The sequence below is a fragment of the Aedes aegypti genome, chromosome 2 (assembly GCF_002204515.2).
Source record: "Aedes aegypti strain LVP_AGWG chromosome 2, AaegL5.0 Primary Assembly, whole genome shotgun sequence".
NCBI lineage: Eukaryota > Metazoa > Arthropoda > Insecta > Diptera > Culicidae > Aedes > Aedes aegypti.
In genome coordinates, this window is record NC_035108.1 from 4,331,550 (window position 1) to 4,353,463 (window position 21,914).

The 21,914-nt window shown below is 37.0% G+C and overlaps 1 long non-coding RNA gene across 1 annotated transcript; it reads left to right on the forward strand.

Annotated features, from left to right (window-relative positions):
* Nucleotides 1–12,066: 12,066 nt before the first annotated feature.
* On the forward strand, nt 12,067–12,704 carry LOC110675290. Its single transcript, XR_002499340.1, has 2 exons — nt 12,067–12,431; nt 12,487–12,704. It is a non-coding gene; the product is annotated as an uncharacterized LOC110675290 (long non-coding RNA).
* The last annotated feature ends 9,210 nt before the right edge of the window (nt 12,705–21,914 follow it).

The following is a 21,914-nucleotide window of genomic DNA, read 5'->3' on the forward strand; positions in this document are numbered from 1 at the left end:
ATAAGTCGTAAATCACTGTATTGGAATTAAATCTTCGATGAATCTGACGCTTCTAACAAACAATAAAAACATGCACACTGACGAGCTTTTATAGGAAAGTGATCGGAAGAAAAATCTTAAGAATATTCATAGAGAAAAGTCTGGGAAGATTCCATGAGAAATCAACTCGTATTTTCTTATTCCTGTTAGGTTGCCTGTGTTGATTCTTGTTTGGTTTCTTTTTACAGACAAGTTTCTATGTTCAGGACATTTGGTTGCTATCAGTCCTGCAATCGTCTGCATGCATCGTTTGCATGCTCCTAACAAGTGAGCTGAAGGAAAACATATTTTTGAGAACTACTCAAATCAAGTCGTGTGTGTGCCTGAAAAATTACAGGCTTGCTTATTAGAGTAAAGAAGGACACAACGGCCCATCTTAGCAAATGTCGTGAAATTCTGCAAATAATGCAGTATTCAATAGTATGTTTCCGTTCTATTCGATAGTTAATTATTTTAGCAAATTGATTCCCAGATTCTAATGATTATTAAATCAGATTATCACGACGCAATAAAAAATTCGAAAAATGCTATGAATTTGGTGCCTGGAAACTCTATGAGGCACAACGCCTTTTCATGTGAGCAGGGATTGAATCTTGAGAAAATTGAGAGAATCTCTCACGTATCGCTCTCTGTAATTATCTTAACATGCTGCACGTTATGAGAGACTGTTTATCGTATACTGCTACAACTTTGATCAGATTGGGAGGATAGTAGTGCTTGATAAAACCCCTCTAAACATGCTCCAAGCCTGGGGGACACTAATGCTATTGGAAGCTGGTGGATTGTTTATCGTGCCAGTAAAGAAAAACACTTATCCCCAACGGTAAACAAGCGAGAAAAATGGATTTTATCATCGCTCTCTCTTTGGGACTCTCGCTCGCTGCTTCCAATTATCAGACTTGTTACACCTTGCGATACAATGACAATCGTGGACCGCAACAGATGGGATGTTTTTCTTTGCTTGCTTTGATCGTGCTTCATACTCAAATGAGAGCGAATCCTGCAATGCCTGCATATGAGGTAAAACGCTCGTTGATGTTTCCCGCTTTGAGCGTTGAATGCGATACGCCGTGTTCCACCGTTCTCTTCCACGAAGCAGCGGAACGGAGGAGGCGCATGGTTCTTAATAGCTCAATGCAGAAGAAATGGAGCACGATGCATAGTGCGTTGAATGTATGGAGATGCGGGACAAAAATCAAAACTGAAAGAACAAGCCGTTTCAGCACTTTGGTATCGAAAAGAAATGTGTTCTTGGTCAAAAGAGATGTAATTTGCAAAAATGACATATGATATACTCATAATCGCAAAACTGCCTCAAGCACCATTTTAATTATTTTTCACAAAATACCTTGCAACTCGTATTTAAATTGTTCAGAATGACGTAAACAGTTATTCACAAATATCTCATTTTGTATCCGTAGCTGCATGAAAATCGCATTTTCTTTATTTCTCAATTTTCAATATAAAATTTTAATAAAATCATGAAAACCACATATGAAATACATTAGGGGTATTCAATTAAAGTAGTGTATACTGAGATATTAGTGATGAAACATTTCAAATGAAATATCCGTTATCTGACTCTAGACGATAAAAAATAAGAACCCAAGTAACCGTACAGCTGTGTATAGTTGCATTAATATCGCTACTATAAAATATTGCATTTAAAGTCATACTGCATTATATATCTTATTGAAGCAGTATTTAGGTGGAAAAGGTACTATTACAGCTCAAATACGGCTACATTTTCTAGCCCTTTGTTGGCAATTGCTAAAGTATAGTTACGGTCTGTGCCGTATAGAAGCTTGAGCCAAAGTGTATTTAATGTATAAAGGAAACTATAGGTGATGTTTATTTGAGGCTTCATTGCAATTTCAAATGTTAAATTTGTCATATGTGTTTATGTTAAGATCAAAAAAGCAGAAACACAATTAAAAATAATATTTTAAGATTCATTTTATTTTTGTCGTTGAAAGTCACCACTTGGTTTTGAACTTATTTTGTCCGTCTATTTTTTTAATTTGATTCATATGTACACCATTTCGAATAATTCCTTTACCGGGATTCGAACCTAACTTAATTGCGAGATGCTTTTGATGACTCTGCTTATCCTCCGGACCATGATTGTTGCATGTCTTGGTCTGGAAAGTTGTGCAACTTAAAGCAGCGTCCACTCATTTCTAGTTGTAAATATCACGCACTTCACCCCGAATCGGACTATCGCAAAAGTTGGTGCAGAAAAAGTGTGATAAAAGTGCACGGTCTCATCGGATCATCTCGACGTATTTGGTGCACTTGTTTCTTGAACTAAAAGGAATAAGTGCACCAAAGACGCCATCATGATTTAACGTAACCCTGAGCTGCTATCACACTTTGAACAATCGTGCACACTTTTATGATGGTCCAACTTGAGGTGAAATCGACAATAAGTTGGTGAACATGACTGTTGCAAGTTATAACCGCGTCTGTCACTTTTTTGCAGTTTGTTTTGTGTTTATTCTGTACGGCTAAATCTTAACGCTTTATGTATTATTTTAACGTCACGCCACCTCAAGTCGTTGATAGGTGCATGGTATGCGCACGGGCCTATCGATCGCAAGGTTTTTAGTTCGATTCCAGGTTGGCAAATCTACGAATTTCAGTGCGATTTCTTGTGGCAAATTTTCATAAGAGGTATTTATGTATTTCTATAGTCTATTTACCTGAGTGAGAAAAAAGTGACGATAAATACAGCTTTGAAGTCTCGCCAGATTTTTCGCGATGAAGCATTGAGTAATATCTAAGGAGTGCGGACTCGAACATTTAGGTTGTTCAAATTGAACACGAACTTTTCCACGAGTGCTAACCGTTGTTTGTTTGGTTGTCTCGCAGGAAACCATAGTAAAAGTGCACCCTTAAAATACCTCACACAAATCTTCAACATTTCGGCAAATTTACCAAATCAGAAAGTTGCTAGTCGTATGTTAGTTAGAAACACATTTTAGAAAAGTTGTAAAATACTCGTGTAGATTTTTGAACTGGTACAACTTTTCCTAACAGTTTGTGGTCTTTGTGTTATATAAATTATATAACATTTTTTAGCGTGGTGAAATCATGACCGTACATTTCTAGGCACACTCAGATCATTTTTACGAAAATTTAGGAATGACAGCAGCCTGGCTGCTTGTTGATTTCCAAATCGCATCCCCCAGAGTATACACTGAGAAAAATCTACACGTCAAGGTCGTGTGTTTTACTTATAGATTTGCGCAATGAGGAAAACCACATGATATGAGTGTGGTAGCCATATGGATTTCATCATTGATTTCACGGTATAATAACATGTGTATCAACATTAGGTTGTCATGTGAAACAAACATGCATTTCCAAATATTAAATCATGAAAACCAACTGATTTGCTTATTGAATTTGAAATGTAGTAGCTTTAGATAGTCATGTGTGATAGAACATAAATGTCAAGGGGCTGAAAGAAGAAATTTGGTAGAAAAACTTTTGCTCCCTAAAATATGGATCCGAGGCTCCTCTGCTTGTCGCAAGCTCTCTTGATTTTTTTTTTCAAACCCGTGAGCCAGTAACAAGCGGAGCGCCGCAAATTCATAATTTGGGAAGCCAGGGATAAGCATATTCCATTTTTTTTCGAAACTGAAAGCCAGGAAAATCTGTCAGTGGAATCCGATTTTTCTACTAAACTATACATTATAATCAATGTTTTCTTATAGAAAGGTAGAACTCTCGTATATCGGTCAGCTTCACTAATAAAAGAAAAATCGAATTCACAAATTTTCATCTAACACTTTCAGCTTCAAAATTTGCTTCTTCTCTTTGGAAGCATGATGATGACTGTCGTTCGACATGAGGTCCAACCGCAATTCAGTTCACTATGCATCCCATGGGTTGATCACAAACAATTTAGAAGCTTTGAACATGGAAATCGATAGCATAGCTCATGGATTTCATCATAACAATCTCATTGCGCAAATCAATGAATCGACCAACTTGAACATGATGATTATGACACAAGATAACCATAAGCAAAACACACTGAATCCGTGTTGGAGTGATGATCTATGCGTACATAGGTTGACACATACGAATCTGAAGAGAAAGCTTCGGGAACTTATGTGGAAAAAATATGGAATCCCTGTTGTCGGTTGATGAATCAATCCATGAAGCAAAACACAGGAGATTAATGTGTAACACACACGAAATTTGCAAGAAAATCATAGCAAATCGATATGGACGTTCATGAACCGATCCATAATTTTAAACACACAGATCGAGCGTGTGGATTTTTATCAGTGTAAGATGATGCAATGAAGCATTGAGTGGTGACCGTATATACACTCTTAAAAAAAATGAATTTTACATGTGACCTAACTGAATATGCACTTAAATATATTGTGACGCAGTCCCATTTATAACTCAATAATATGTTTCTTTTGATTTATAATTGAAAAACATGCAACGAAATATGATTTCAAATAAAACTAGACTAATATTTCAATCCAGGTTGCATTTTTACAGAATTCAAAAACGTTTGTGTCAATTTCCTGATTTCACACGTGATGTGTCGTAATATATGAACATTAGACTCAAATTGTCATTTTAGAAGACGCAAATTTACATGAATTTTGACTTTGACGTCAGACTTGGTGTCAGCATCATTGAGTTTGCTTTCAACATGGCCGGTGTTGTGCGTCGCGATTTTTTTCCTCTGTGTTTATACAAGAAAATAATTGCAAATTGAGTGGAAATAAATCGTGCTTGATTGTGAAGTGTGTGATCAGCTAGCCAGTGCATTATTTGGTTTCTCGTGAAGTGATCGATTTAGAGTAGTTGTATTTATCCCTGTTTGTTGTATTTTGTGCAAACGTTTTCGCATTGTATGTTGTGCGGATGTTTTTGAAGGAGTAACGTTTGAAATTGTTATTCTCGTGTGGAAATGGTGCGGTGGGCGCCTAGAATAGTGATCACTGGTTCCCCTTTGTTGATACCCGTCGGATTTAGTTTTGTTTTCAAAAGCATCATGAAGGTAAGAGTTTTAGAGTACCCGAATGTGCGCATAACATCTCAGTTCTCAAAGAATGACAGGAGGAGAAAGAAATTACACGCCAGGATGTAAAAGTCAACTATAACGACTTTTACGTCCTGGCGTGTATTTTTTTTTTGTTGGTCATGTAATTTTAAGAACAGATTTAATTTTATGTCAAAAGGTTCGCTTCTTTTATGTGCATCTAAAAGCACGTAAATTTAAATGATTTTTTATCAGAGTGACCCCAATAATGCACGTTTCACTACAACAATAAAGCAATGCTTCATTGCATTCATAAAATGCAATTGTAGTATTATTGCACGCATATTGCGGAATAAAAGCAATGATGCATTGCACTCGCTGAATTAAAGTTAACATACGGTAATACAGTGGGATTCCGATTTTGGCACCCCCCGATTTTGGCAACAAAATTTACTTCAGAATGGTCATTGGTCGTACATTGACAACGTTTCATGAGACCAATAATCTCCACCAGTATATTTTTTTAGGCATTCATATCGGGCGACCAGCCCACTTGAGTCTGCCAGTAGGTGATACAATAAAAAACACTTTTCTTCAGATTTGAAACAGCTTGTTCGAACAAAGCATCAGCACCGACATAAGAGCAACAAAAAATCTATGACTCACACAGAGTTACAATCATAAATCTTGTCTCATCTTCTAGGCTCACTGTCTTTATTATTATGCATTTACAGTATTGGACAAAACATTTGCAACTTTTTCGATTTTCCATACAAAATGACCAGCTTTGGTGAGCTAGATCTCAGTTATTTATGGACCGATTCGAATGAAAATTCCACAGAACATCAGATAGGGTGCAGAACCACTTGGGCACTTCCATGATTCACTTTGGCATGGGGGGTTTTTCTCGACCGAATTGTCTGAAACTTTGCAGTAAAGAACGCTTCAGTACAACGTTGTTGCCAAATATGAGCTCGGTAGCTTTCAAAAAACCCCACTGCCGAAGTGAATCAAGAATAGGATCCGGCTCCCTATAACTTGAATTTTAACATATATTTTTGAACAATTTTTCCAATCACGAGTTTATAAGTAATAACGGTTTGACTAAAGTGTAATTTTCGACGCAAAATTCAAAACTTTTTATCTCAAAATCTGATAGCCCTACACAAAAACTGTCTTCAGCAAACCTATTCATCTCGTCAAAATCTACAACTTTGCTGAAGATACCATGAAGCTATTCCTTCAATATGTTTAGTTATGTCAATTATAAAAAATCGTCCAAAAATTCAATTTTGTCAAACCGTTACTGCTTTTGAACTTGTGATTGGAAAAATCACTCAAAAATATATGTTATAATTCAAGTTATGTCTGATATTCTGTGAACATTTCATTCAAATCGCTCCATAAATAACTGAGATATAGTTTATCATATATATTTTTGATATAGATATATCAAAGTTGGTCATTTTGTATGGAAAATCTAAAAAGTTGCAGAAGTCTTGTCGAATACTGTACATACATTGCGCATGTAAAACACACCGCAATAATAGATACAAATATGTATAGCAAAATGTCGTGTATCATAACTTTTAATAAATTTCATTAAATAACATGACAAATTCGAATAAGGTCCGAACTACAATTTATTCTCAATAATATCATTGAAGCGTGCGATAACTACTGGTATTGGTGTGTATATTGATCTTTCTGCGTCAACTATTTAAAGCTACGTTCCCTCTTTTCTATAGGCTATGTAAGGCGCTAGATTTGTTAAGAGACGATCCAGAATTCTGTACAAGATTGTTAATCAAGGATAAGAAATGTTCCTTACGAGCTGAGTCTTTGAGTTTCCTAACTGTACCCTGGAGAATCCTTAAGGAATTCTTGGTTCTTGTGGGACTTTTCAGAAATTTTCACGAATTCATGAGGATATCTGAAGATTTCAAGTGGACACTGAGGGCTTCTTGAGGGATCCAAGAATTTATCCAAAGTCTGGCAATTCTCAATAAACTCTAGGGCGTCCTGTAAATTTTAAGTAGGATAATGTAAATTTCTAGTAGTATTTTCAAATTTTTTTTTTGATTGCAGTCAACCATTCATTATAAAATGCTTTACTTTATCAGAAGCATAAATTGAAGAAGCAATTCTAAACCGCCCGAATTTTTCAAATTTTACGCTAAAGTCCAAAAGTTAAACTATTTAAAATGTTCATACAATTAGAAAAAGAGCTAATACCGCTTTGCAATACCCAGCGCTTTTGATTCATAAATACGTCTTTATAAGAAAACAAAAATAAATCATTTTCTCTCATAGTTTTAAGAAAATGTCCAGTTCTTGAATAAAGGTCACTTACGCGATTATTGGTTTTACAAGGCCCTCTTATACAAAAATTATACTTAAAGCTTCTAAAAAATAATTGAAGACGTTGAGGCGTAAAAACGTCACCAGAAAAACGTTTGCCAGATTTAACATTACGGAGCTATAGATTCATAGCACTGTATAACCCTTCGGAAAAATGCTTCGAAGTGAACCTTTTCGAAGTCTCAACGCCTTATGATTCCATAAAAATGATATATTAACATTGTAATGATGTTTTTAAAACCAATAGTTGAGAAATAATTTGAAATATGGGTTCCGATTTTGGCACGGTTCCGTTTTTGGCAACTGAAAGTTTCAACTTTGTTGCCAAAAACGGAATTCCACTGTACTTTAATGCTTGTGGTTACTTGGGAAGTTAATAATCTAGTTACCCAACGAAAATATCAGGTTTGTCAAAACTTTGTTTATTTGAATTACAATTTTTTAATCGATTCGTTTCAATCAAATTTCATCTTAGTTGACGACCCAACGACTGTTTTCTTCACAGTACCCAGAATTTTTCCCGGATCGGCCACTTCTGAACAATTTTCCACAATGATTCAAGTGATGCCAAGTGAAAATTTGTATTTGTCGAAAATCGAAAACAATGCGGTCTTAAATAATCAAATATTCAAATGCAGAAAGCTTCATCCAACTAGAACCGAATTGGATGGCAAATATTAGAAGTCGACGTGCGTTCAGTTTGGTTAAGAATGTAAAAACTTATTGCTTAGACTCAGACACAACATTCTGTCACAAAATGATAATTCATGTCCGAGCGGTTAGTGTCGTCAGGCAGTGAGCGCAATGTGTCATGAGGTGTGGGTTCGATTCCCGCTTCAGCCATTGAAACTTTTAGTCAGAAATGTTTCGCGGCTGTGGCACTGGAGCATGCTTGTCCGTTGTCTAGTGTTAAGTTACAGTCTGTGCAGCTTAATGGCTGAAGACGGTGTCCGTGTCTATAATTGTCGTTCCTCCCTGTGAAAAATATCCTGCAAAACAGTAGGGTTTTGTTCTACTTCGTCGTAAGCGCTACTATTCGTCGTATCAAACTTTAAATGTTCCACTACGGCGAATATTCAAACTTACCTGCAACATAGATTCATTATCCAAGTGTAATTTTGTGAAAGCTGTTATGGTTTGTACACTTGTACATCAAAAATGCAATAAAACTACTGTATTTCGGTAAATAACTTCAGATCAATCATCCACTTTGCACTTTTTCACCGAAATCGCATGGACGAACACGATTTGAGAGAAATGCTTAGCGATCGACTGAGCCACACCACTTTCCAACACAAGTTTCTTCCCACCCCCGTGGGTGACTTACTTCGCCGGGCACTTATTTTCACTATGGAAAACCTTCGTACTTCTTCACTGAAGGATTTCATTCCAATCACACGCCGTAAAACTTCAATAAATCACCAAATTTTACGAAATTTCCTCAACCGCCGCGTATAATTGAGAATGTAAACAAAATTCAATCCGTCGTACTGAGAAAAAAAAAGCTTGTGCGCATCAATGTGTGCGCGACGCTCGACGTAAAAATACGGTTCCTTTGATTGTGTGGTTTCGCTGTACTGTGAGCAAATGCCATAATTGTACTATTGTATTGTGTTCATATGTTTGGCTGAATTATGATGACGAACAATTAATTTTAAAGGAAATTAGTATATTCCATCATGCTGAAGAAATGGAGGAAGATGCCCGTAGATCTATATATTCTAGTAAAACATTTTATTATAGCGTTGATATGTTGTGTTTTAACCTGGGAGGGAGGCACCGATACTACACACGAAATAAAAGACAACGTTATTTTGAACTGCAAGATAACTCCAGTATGCCAACAACAATCAAGGCAGGCTTCGAGAAAATCGGTAGTTTCCTTTTGTTGTGCACCTTCGATCTTTCCTGACAAACATGTAAAAAGAGCCACAGTTTTCTATGCACTAAATATTCATTTTCATTGGAAAAAGTAGAACGATGCGTTGTCCGATTGATTTTTCTGACGGATTCGCGCGTATTTTCGTTGCCGGAGAATTTTTTTCCCCTGTTTTGGAGCGTCTTGCTGGGTAGTGCTTCGTGAAGCCCAAGCAGGACAGTTCGGTTTTGCGTCGTCCGATTGATTTTGCTGACGGATTCGCGCGTATTTTCGTTGCCGGAGAATTTTTTCCCCTGTTTTGGAGCGCCTTGCTGGGTAGTGCTTCGTGAAGCCCAAGCAGGACAGTTCGGTTTTGCGTCGTCCGATTGATTTTTCTGACGGATTCGCGCGTATTTTCGTTGCCGGAGAATTTTTTTCCCCTGTTTTGGAGCGTCTTGCTGGGTAGTGCTTCGTGAAGCCCAAGCAGGACAGTTCGGTTTTGCGTCGTCCGATTGATTTTTCTGACGGATTCGCGCGTATTTTCGTTGCCGGAGAATTTTTTTCCCCTGTTTTGGAGCGTCTTGCTGGGTAGTGCTTCGTGAAGCCCAAGCAGGACAGTTCGGTTTTGCGTCGTCCGATTGATTTTTCTGACGGATTCGCGCGTATTTTCGTTGCCGGAGAATTTTTCCCCTGTTTTGGAGCGCCTTGCTGGGTAGTGCTTCGTGAAGCCCAAGCAGGACAGTTCGGTTTTGCGTCGTCCGATTGATTTTTCTGACGGATTCGCGCGTATTTTCGTTGCCGGAGAATTTTTTCCCCTGTTTTGGAGCGCCTTGCTGGGTAGTGCTTCGTGAAGCCCAAGCAGGACAGTTCGGTTTTGCGTCGTCCGATTGATTTTTCTGACGGATTCGCGCGTATTTTCGTTGCTGGATTTTTTTTTTCCCTGTTTTGGAGCGCCTTGCTGGGTAGTGCTTCGTGAAGCCCAAGCAGGACAGTTCGGTTTTGCGTCGTCCGATTGATTTTTCTGACGGATTCGCGCGTATTTTCGTTGCCGGAGAATTTTTTCCCCTGTTTTGCAGTAGTGTGTGTTCCTTTGACTGCGACGCTTGCTCCTGCGGGGCGGGTGATGCGGTCAGGATCGAACGTGTTACGCGTGGAGTGCAGTGAAAATGTGTATAGTGTTTTACGGAAACCCCAGTGCAGCGACGGAGAAAAACTGCTTCACATCCTGGTAAAATCGTTCTTTATTATTGTTTACTTTACTCACTTATTACCAATTCAAACTAAATACGTGCCAGGGTCGAAAATATAATTTTCGATTCGGGAAGTGTAAAAAGATTGCATATATCCATTTGATATCTGGATGTTTTTATGCGGGGCTTACTGTAAATAAAAATGACCTCAGAATGTGTGTGTATTTACTGCCATTCTTGAAATGGGTCGTTGGAATTTCAGTAGAGCTATCACCTTTCATCTCCTGGGCTAAAATTGTCTGCAGATATAAAGATATCGAAGGGTATCATTAAATACATGCATACAATTTTCTTCCATAAAAGCACTGCCGGCCAGTGGGAGGTGGATTGTATCACACACACACACACACACAAAAAGTAGAACGATGCGTTTTTCAATGCTTTATGTTCAATCAGATTTAATGGTGCTCACGTGACATTACTTGCATTATGTGTATGAATTGATTTTCATTCGATTTTTATCACTTTTGAAGAAATACGAAAATGTGTTTTAATCAGTTACGCGCTTTTTTCATGTTAGTCCAATGTTTGAGATCTGGGCTCACAGTGACAGTTCGTGACAGCGGAATCTCGGCTCACTATGACGTACAGAAATTTTGTATTGGTTTCTCCCTCCCAGGTTTTAACCATTCAATACACACAGTGAGCCGTAAGTTATGAGACGAATCTGGAAACTGTTTGCGACGGAGTTGAAAACGATACAACGGACTGAGAATACGGTAAGATGCATTTTCATTGTATATTTCCAAAAAGAGATCAAGATTTACCAAAATGTTATTGTACAATGCTAAAGCCGTTTTGAGAAAGAATTGTTTGGCATCGGTTTGTATCAGCATCATTCACCGCAATACTGCGAAAATTGCAGTTCTCATTGACCAATGCTTAATACGATGGATACTAGCACATCACCCTACCTCTTTCATTGGAAACTACTCGTAATACATCCATGGCCACATGTCGATGGATCTTTTCCCAAGCCATTTTTCTAAAAAACATCACAAATATATGGACAATCCTACTTTCATCAACGTTTTCCAATTGCTTTTCATCCTTTGTCATACTGAGTTTCGAAATTTGTTGTTTGTAAATAACGTATTTCATGGCAGTTGCTTTGATAACCCACGTATTCTTGGATTAATTGACTGTTCAACTCGACTCAACTTGAAATATTTCCTACGCAGTTTACGCAATTTTGTGAAATTTTTTAGATAACCAGTTTATCACGATATATGCAGGGGTTTACACCGTTAAGTGAACATCTCTATTATTTTAAACATAAACTTGCTCTGATGTAATGTTTGGTTAAGACTAGTGATCTTTTATATGAGAGATAAGCGGAATTAAAATAGAACGATTTGGCAACAGACATAGACCAGCAGTGCTGCGGACGTGACTTCCTCTTTGCTAAAAAGTGTATTTTGTTTCGTTATAGATCTTTGAGCTACATTCCCAGACAAATAAACATAAAAAATCAACTAATAAAATATCGCATTGACAATAGTTCGAAAAAGGAAAATATTTCATATGTTTACTCTACACTGAAATGAAATCTCCATTATATTTTATGTGCGGAAATCAAATAGAACTTTTTTTTTCAGCCTCAAACCTTATTTTATGTGCAGCATATCAATTTCACTTGATAACAATAAAGTTCAATGGTAATGCATGTATTTTCCACTTGCAGTACAATGCATAATAGTGGTCACATTGCTGCAATCTATTGAAGATGCCAGATCAAGATTGTATCGAGTAGACTCGTGACAACAGACAATAAAATATATTCCGCCATCTTACGTGTTCTGCGGCGGGGTTTTCGCAGTATTTTGTTCAACAAAAAAGGATGAGTATGTTTTCTATGTGATGTAATGCAGTACGAACAAAGGATTTTGTGTTGCAATAAGGATAAACTGTAATTTAACATAAATTTATTAACAAATCAAATGAATAAGTTATTCATATTCCAGAGGTTCCAGACAAATGTGAATCGCATTGGAATCAAACACCACGTGACGAACTTGTTGACGACCATAAAGATGCGTTTCCGTTTTCTCCGTGCTGCCAAAAACAAAAACGATTCCCATCATCCCTGCTGCCTACACCGCACGATCAACATTTGGAATTCGTATTGCCAAATCTCAAGCATGGTTAGAATAGTTAGATTCAATAAATGTTAATATGCTGAGAATTTGATTTTTATTTTAGTTTCTATTTACGAAATGGGGTAAAAGTAAATCTTTTAATTACTGCAAGTGATCACATATAAAATATACTAGCGCGAACGATGAAACAAAGTTGCATTTGCATTAAGTTATAACGAGGGCTGCCTTTAAAAATGAGCGTTGTTGAAATTTAAATTTTATGTGCAGGAACAATATAAGGCAAGTGCAAAGCTTGATTGCAAAAATATATGTGTCTTCAATTTTGTTGATGAGTATTGGTTTACACTTGAAGTTTGAATTATGTGGCAAATTAAGCAAATAAATTTCCATAAAAGTTGGCAAATTTGCATGCAAGGTGGCTGAAATAGTCAAATTTTGCCATTTCAACAGTCTGCCAGGCAGTGAGACGATTTGGTGAAGCTACTGACAGCTCAGGTTTGGGCATAGCATTCGACTGTCGGCCTTGATGTAATGATCGGTCTTGAGCTCTTGTAGACCCGAAGAGTTCGTGGTGTAATTGGCTGGAAATTGAGGCACACTTCAGTTTCTGGGTAACGGGAGCTAGTAATTCGCTTCTTGTGGTTTTAAAAGACGAACAACTTTTGCTGGCTTTATAGCGTCTGTTTCTGTTAGATTGTTCTGCGAATTATCGTAATACATAGACACTTACACTGTATATTATATTCTCTACAGATATCAACAAGCTGCTACTTTGAGAGAATTTGAAGATGCCGTTCATAAGCAACTGGTAAGAATGGCTCAGGAGCTGAGCTTATTAAGTTGGACCCGAAGAAGTCGATTATCTACAGGAAATATCTACATGTCTGAATATCTACAGGAAAAGTAAAAAGAAAAGGTCATATGCTCCATCATGTGGAGGCGTGAGATGTTCAGAGCGATCAAAATGTTTACAAAATGTTACCCTTATGATACTGAACGTGAGAATTGTTTTCAACTATGTGCTAGAGTACTTTCTTTTTCCAAGGGGAAAATCTGCACACATACCCTGGAGAAGATAACTCAGCAAGTTTGAAGATTGTGTTTAGCTGTGACAACGAAGAATAAATCACGATCTCTTCCCGATGTACGGTGAGCCAAAAGCTAGTAAGATGTTGAAGGATATATTAAGAAGAGCATGTTATAAGATTGTCGGACAAGGACCTTGCATAAGTGATGTCTATTTCACTACAAAGAGATGTAAGGTGCATCTACTTAGATGGAATAACTAGGTGAATTAAGATTTGGCTCGAAGGAGTAGGATGTTGGGTGTGAAATTGATCACAGAATGTGTGCATTACAATGTAGATGAGTTTTAAGTATCTTAAGTTTCAATTTAGAAATTATCGATATACCAATGCACAAAGCCAAATTCAAGAAAAGAATGCCAAAGTCGTTGTATTACCATGATCGATGCGATGCCTCAAAAATGAATTGCTAAACCCAGACATTACTTATCGGTGCTGCTGAATACTTGCGATAAATTGTTTTGTGAACAGCCTTTATTTCATTGTCGTTCGTCCAATAAGCGACCTGCTAATGAATGTGGCCTCTCAGCGAAATTCCATCGCCCGTCGTCAGTTCCAAGCTGCCAATACGATGCGTTGTTCGAACTGTAATTTTCGGCTCGTGATCGCGACATGTCATTATCGTCAGAACTGCAATTCGTCGTCGTCGTCGTCGTCGCCAGCACGGAAAGAAACTATGCCAGGAATGCAGTTTGCACTGCCATCAGCAATCACGACGCTAGCTCTGAAGTGTAGGCAGAATTGTACTTTGCAACGCCCGCCATTAGTAGTTACATACATCTACTGGTGTTATTTCTCACTGGATACTACTACTGAGATTCTGTGCTTGACTTTGTGCTGCTGATCCGTGATCGACGGCTGGCGACAGTGTGGTGGCGTCGACGGCTACTACCATATTGCATGCACCAGTCATGAGTCATCGGCAAACCGTGGTGGAGTGCGCCAAAGCACAGTGGTCCGATGGTGGTCAAAACTTCAAAAAATTAATGTTGTTTTCTCCGGACTGTAATATTTTTGCTGACTTCCGTAATAGTTTTAAAGTTTAAATCTAATTGAATGGACATGATTTTTCAAAAGACCCTATTGATGATCATTTTTCTCGCAGATAACGGTTTCAGACAAACCGTGCCGTACCCCCTTAGGTCTCATGGATGTTTCACTCAAAGTCTCGTACATAGAACGCGTGCTGTAATCAATGCTCCTCGCGGAGATAATTATTGTTTCGCGAGATGGAGAAATAAAGAAACATTCTTCGGTGCAACTGAGGTGAAGTATAAATTTTCGATTTCCTTGTTGCTTCACCGATAATGGTGCTAAGTCTCCGCTCGAGGGGTTATGAAACCCAATCAATGGCCTCTTATGGCACCTTTGTTCTACCAATTGGTGCCTAACGTCTAAATTTAAAATCAAATGCTTATCCTTAGGAGTTCGGTTCAATTACTAGGTCGATAGGTATCCGGTCCAGAAACATAGATATTTATATTCAAATTGCGCGCCGTTGGCTCTGCTAATAACCTCCGTTCTAAGCCTTCGGGGAGCGTTTAGGAGGTGGCGCAAAATTCCACGATCAGAATAACTGTTTCCCACGGTTTCTCCCACCGCAGTTTTACCTAGCTAGGTAGATAGAACTGGCGCTGCATTTATATTGCACCCAGTGCGATCGTGAGTGGCAAATGGCAGCAGCATGCAATTACCCGAAAGGTGGATTTAGCATTAGTGCGACCCAACCGAATGCAAGAGAATGTGAGGATCGAGTGAATTGTTGGAGTTGTTCAGCTCCGGGTTCGTAGTACCTATTCTAGCTGCATGGTGGCGCGAGACATTTAAGGTCCAAGCAGGCAAGAGAGATTTATGGCGCCCAATCAAATTTTAATCGACGTGTCGATTCTGAGGAGGAAAAATGAGAGCATGTCTTGACTTGGCATTCAATTGAATGGCTTCAAGTATACATGAATTGATGCCTTTATCATTGACTGGATAATTTAGATTATCGATCATATTGATCTATTAAGGCATACCATGATATTCCCTATATCACAACAAAACGTAAGGAATATAGATGTCCAAACGGTCAGAAAAATATGTCAACTGAGAATATTTGTGATATACATTAATAAAGAAATATATGCTACTCTCTGGAACTTTCTTGATGAGGATGTAAAAAATTCCATATCATTCTTGCAAAATTTTGTTTATCGAAAGTAATAAACGTATTTCACAAATTTCATGGTTTACATAGATTTGTATTGATTTTATATGATTGTGATTTTGTCTCATATCGCTGCACATCAGTGATGTTCGTAAATTTCAATTTTTACTACGGAAAATATTCATTGTTTGTCTAATCCAGTAAAAAATCGTTCAAGTGGCAGTGTTTTGTAAAGCCCAAGAAAGGCAGTACGTGTTTGCGTCGCCCAAGAAGTTATTTTTCGTTATTAATTTAGCACGTATGGTCTTGGCGAATGCAGTGATTTGGAGCTACCTTGTCAACAATGGATCATCTATTGGTGAGCTCGTTTCATGCTTCTATCCTAATGAATAAAATATTTTTGGACACATCTTTATCGTGAAAATGGTTTTAATGTTGCATTTATGTATTTATTCCAAAAAACAATGATTGGTTCGACACTCCAAGTGTCATATTTGACATAATAGATATTGAAGGTTATGGACATTTTTTTTCTTTTAGTATGTAAGCACACAAAAAACTTTGAATAGTTCGACACAAGAAGTGTCGATTTTTGTTGTTCATTCACTGATAGAAAATTATATCGGTTCATGTTCCATGAATCGAATCACTTACCAAACACAAAAACTCTTTAAATGGTTCGTCACAGAGGTGTCGACATATTTTTGAAGATCTTGTAAACAGATAACTTTTTCAATTGAGATTACACGAATTGCATCACCTACTAAGGTGAATCCAGAGATTCTACCCCATTACCCCGAATGCCATTTCTCCGATTGACATCACCCCGAATTCTATTTCCCCGAATATACCATTACCCCGAATTCCATCACCCCGAATGGGATGTTCCCCGAATTTACAATTATCTTGACATGATGATATCGATGACATTTCCCCACGATATTGGAATTCGGGGTAATGCCATTCGGGGTGATGGGTCGTTCGGGGTTTTGGAATTCGGGGTAATGGCGTTCGGGTTAATGGCATTCGAGGTAATGGGATTCGGGGTAATGGGGTAGAATCGAATCCAGATTGTGTAGCTTCTGAATCCTTCTCACTAACAAAAACTCCTTCCCGTGACAACCATGAAGACGCAGAGGTATACTCGGTCTTTAGTAACAATGGATGTCACTCTAACATTCCTTCCCTTCCCCGATGACCGTAACGACGTGGCAGGCGCCGTTATTGACTTAATAATATTTGTAACTTTCGAAATTATACACTGAAGATGGGAAATTACTACTTGGTCCATCACGAAGTACGAACTACGAATTGTACGATCATCAATGCTCATGCTCATGCTCCAGTAAAAAATCGTTCAAGAATTCTTCCTAAGAACATACGAGGAACCTCTCTTGTGGTTCTTGCATAAACTTTTCAGGTTTGAATACTAAGTGCTTTCAAGAGATTCCTCTGAGATTTTCCACGATTTTCATTTCCGTACTTTTTAAGTGCTTTCTCCATGAACTCCTTTCCTAGTTTTTATTGAGTTCCTCCGTGTATTCCCTAACCATTTCCGGGATTAGTAGTTATTCAACAGATTTTTTCTTTTGAAATTTCGTTTGGTTTTCGGGTCTTACAGAAAATTTCTCGAAGAATCTCTATCAAATTGCTTACCAAAATCTCTTTAATAATTCCGCCAGACAATCCTTCAGAAATTATTTCAAATAACTCACCTGGAATGTTCTCTACGTACTTATTACATATACATTTAAATTGTTAGTTCCAAATATTAGTTGTTTATTAATAATTTATTTACGATTTTCTGGAATTACTAATGATTTCTCCAAGCGTGTCATCAAGATCACCAAGCAAGATTCTTTCCTCAAATTTTTCAGAGAGCTCACCAACAGTGTTTCCAACTTTGTCTTTGAGGTTTTTCCTAAAGTTTCACTTCAGTTTCCTTTCTCGGAAATTCTTAAATTATTGCTTGAGAAATTCGCAACAAAACTTGGACTGTGTGTGTGTGTGTATACAATCCACCTCCCACTGATCAGCAGTGCTTTTATGGAAGAAAATTGTAGGGGGAGATCCCCCAGTGCCGGACAGCACCCAATACCGGACAAAGTCGAAACATTGAGAAATCATGGTCTAATCAGGTTTATGGACAAAAGGTCGAAAGACAAAAGGTCGAAAGGACAAAAGGTCGAAAGACAAAAGGTCGAAAGGACAAAAGGTCGAACACGATTTGCATGGTGGGAAATTTTTCCTTCTTTGAAAAAAGATTTTCGACCTTTTGTCCCTTCTTTTTTGTTCTTCGACCTTTTGTCCTTTCGACCTTTTGTCTTTCGACCTTTTGTCCTTTCGACCTTTTGTCTTTCGACCTTTTGTCATAGATTCAGATATGCATGCCTTTTTAAAAAAGTAGAGAAGTTCTAAATTCTTTAAAAAATCTTAATTTTGAGCCTATTTAGTAATTATATTCAATATGAAAAAATACTTTGGATCACGCAAGCATGATCGAACATAATCCTAATTTGATAGTATGAATGTATTTTGTACCAAAATTGAACTAAATATAGACAAATTACAATTTTCGTTAAGCACCTGCTGTCCCTCAGTTTCGGACAGCTTGATTTATTATATGATATCTTTGTAATTATTGCGTCAGTGTCCCAAAATATTTTCATTTTTCCTAATTTAGTGCGGCCCGCAGACGGTTCAAGATTCTTCTCATATTTGGCCCGTTGACTATCCTACCAGCCCGAAGTTAGAACATACCAAAACTATGGAATTTCCAATTTAGTTTCAACCTAATATTTTATTTAAATTGTTTTGTTTCCTTGAAGATTTAGCTACTTAATTTTATTAAGATTTAGCTACTTAATTTTATGAATGATTCATAAGCGAAGTATGCACTTCAACAGAAAAGTAATCGCCTATCTCGATGCGTGGGAAATTTCTTGCAAGAAATGCTCAAGAAAAGCATTTTTCTGTGATCGCAGTACGTAGTTGAAAAGAAATGTCATTTCAAATGGAGCTGACTGTAGGAAATTTCTTGACCATTTCTTGAGCAGAAATTTTTACTTTTCTTGAGCGAAACAGCATACCTAGCTTTAATCTCAAATTCTGTGTGTTTCAACAATGTTTCTACCATAACTTCCTTCGGAATTCAAAAATTGCAGCCTGAACAAAACTTATGGACAAAAGGCTAAGTTGTCATACATGATTTCACTGAATAATAGGCTAATATTATCTAAGAAACCTGGTAATAATTTTTTGGGCGTTATTAAAGTAAATTCCTTGAAAAGATTATAAAAATACAGGGTTTTTACTAAATCTTGAACAGTTTTTTTTTTAAGATTTCTGGACACGACTTTCACGGATAACATTGGCAAAGTTCTCACAGAATTTTCACCAGGATTCCACAGACTTCTAGCCTGGATTTTCATCGAATTCAATACATAATTTTCTAAAACCCTCGGCAAAATTACAATATACCACACAATATACACACTACATTTTGCTAGAACCTTAATTTATAATTCAATTTTGAGCTGCTTACTTTTGAAATACTTTTTAGCACTCTCAAAGATTTCAAGGTTGCATTTTGAAATGGTTTTTAAGTGAGATTCCGAAGGGTCACGATTCTTGTAAAATTCTATACATTCTGACCAAGATTCTCGTAAAATCTTGATCAGGATTATAGTACATTTTGGGTCGGATTCTGACATAATTCGAATTTTGATCATGAACATTATTCACAAACAACCCAACATTTTTGGGGTAGATTTTTCAAATATTTTGCAAGGGATCATTATATAGTTTTTGGAAAAACTCTCACAATATCCAGCAGAACGATTAACAGTAATTATCTGTTTTTAGATTTCTTCAAATGAAATTTACTTCATTCACTGATTTTTGTCAGTTTTTATGAACTTCATTTATTTACTTTTGTCAGACTTTATGCGAATATGTATTTGTCTTTTTTCTAATGTGGCCCGCGACACGAAATTGTTTCTGTGATTTGGCCCGCGGTCCAAAAAGGTTGGGCAGGCCTGATGTACACATTCAATGATGTTCAAATTTGCAGAATTCGAGGCATTTCCAGATCGTTTCCGGTATTGGGTGCCACCTTTCAAGATCGATCAATTTGGTACTAAAATACATCATCAAAATGCATTGTCAAAATTCATATTTATAGTTTCAAATTTATTTTTGTACACTATAAAAATGATAATATTTATCATAAATGGGTAACACGAGCCCATAAAATCAAAATTTTTCGAATTATGAATTTAGTGGCTTAAGTGTCCGGCACTGGGGGATCTCCCCCTATGCATGTATTTATTGATACCCTTCGATATCTTTATATCTGTAGACAATTTTAGCCCAGGAGATGAAAGGTGATAGCTCTACTGAAATTGGAACGACCCATTTCAAGAATGGCAGTAAATACACACACATTCTGAATCTCTAGGAATTTCATCAGATATTATTTTATGTACTAGAAAATACTCCATAATTCTTTCTGAATGTTAATCCCGGGATTATTCTATAAACAACATCTAGAAATTTATCCACTCTCGACTTTTGATTAAAAAACTACCGTAATCCGGGGTAACATTGATCAGCGGGGTAACATTGATCGGTATGACCTTTCTCGTAATAAGTTCGAATCATAATTTATTGATGGAACATTTTCAAAGCTAGAATTGTGCCTCTCTTTCTTAAAATCATGAGCTAATAAAATTGAGGTTTTTGCAAAAATTGCGTTCAGTGCATGCGTAAATTTGTCAACTTTTTGAATCAATGATTTTTATCTGAGAGAGACTCGCGAAGAGGAAAAATATCGAAGTCATATGCACCCCATATTCAATTGTATGTCAATTCACGTCAAATGCAGCCCGCCGTTTTTATGGCTGCACAAGTGAAAAGTATTGTATTCAAAATAAACTGTTATTGAAAACCTCAGTTGGCGAAGTGGAAAAAACTTTCAAAATTGGTGATAAATCTAAACATAAGATTAGTTATTTCTAATGTCTGCTACGTTTGCTGGCATGAAATTTCACTCAAAAGGCTATTGTGATTCGGTGTGATGCAAACGCAATCATTTATTGCTGAGAGGTTCATGTGAGGGTTTGAACGGTTTGCGCATGATTGGTATAAGAAAAAAGAAGACCGTCTTCGCGAGTCTCGTCTCAGATTTTTATCATTATGCTTGACACTACCGAAGATTCATGTCTCGCATGAGTTCTGTAAATGGTGTGAGCAAGGAAAATGGTAATCCGTTGTTATATATTCCATAAGTTTATTCAATTAAGCAACATTTAAAACTACACCCGATTCTGTTATTGCACGGGGCATGCGTACTGTGCAAAAAAAGTTTCCAGTTTAAAATTTCAATAACCGTGCAAAAAAGTAACACTATTTCTCGACGTTTTATGCAAAAATAAGGTTTGGTGAAAAAAAAAATCTATGGAAACTTTTTTTGCACGGCCGTGTACCCGTGCAAAAATAGAATCGGAAATCGGAAGTACTATTAAAATGCAGAATTTCCTTAGGAAATTGCCTACCTTCAGGCTTATTGAGCGGTTCATAACTTTTTTTTTTAATTTTTGAAACAACTCTATAAAGTTAATGACTTGTAAGAGGTTGGTCTTCATATTCGGCATCAGGGCCCATGATTTAAGTAAGTAGCGACCTTTTCTATATTTCCGAACATTGTTTACATTTGTGATCAATGTTACCCCATATCAGCTGAAGAAAAAAAAATCCCCCAAAGCATATTTTTTTCAAAATCAGGATCATACTTTTTTGAAGGGACTAGTTGTTGTAGGACAGTAGAAGTTTAATGTGAAAATATTGGCGGTATATTTAAGAACATTGCCAAAGATATCTCATAGTGAAATTTATAATGTAATATTTTACTGAATTTGAATCTTGGAGGGAGTTTTTGTGTAGGTTTTAAAATTTGTAAGGATTTGCAATTAAAAAAAAAATCTCTTCCCTCACTACCACCACAAAAGCTTTTGCTGTCCTAGGATTCGTTCATGGCACCACTAATTATTTTAACGATG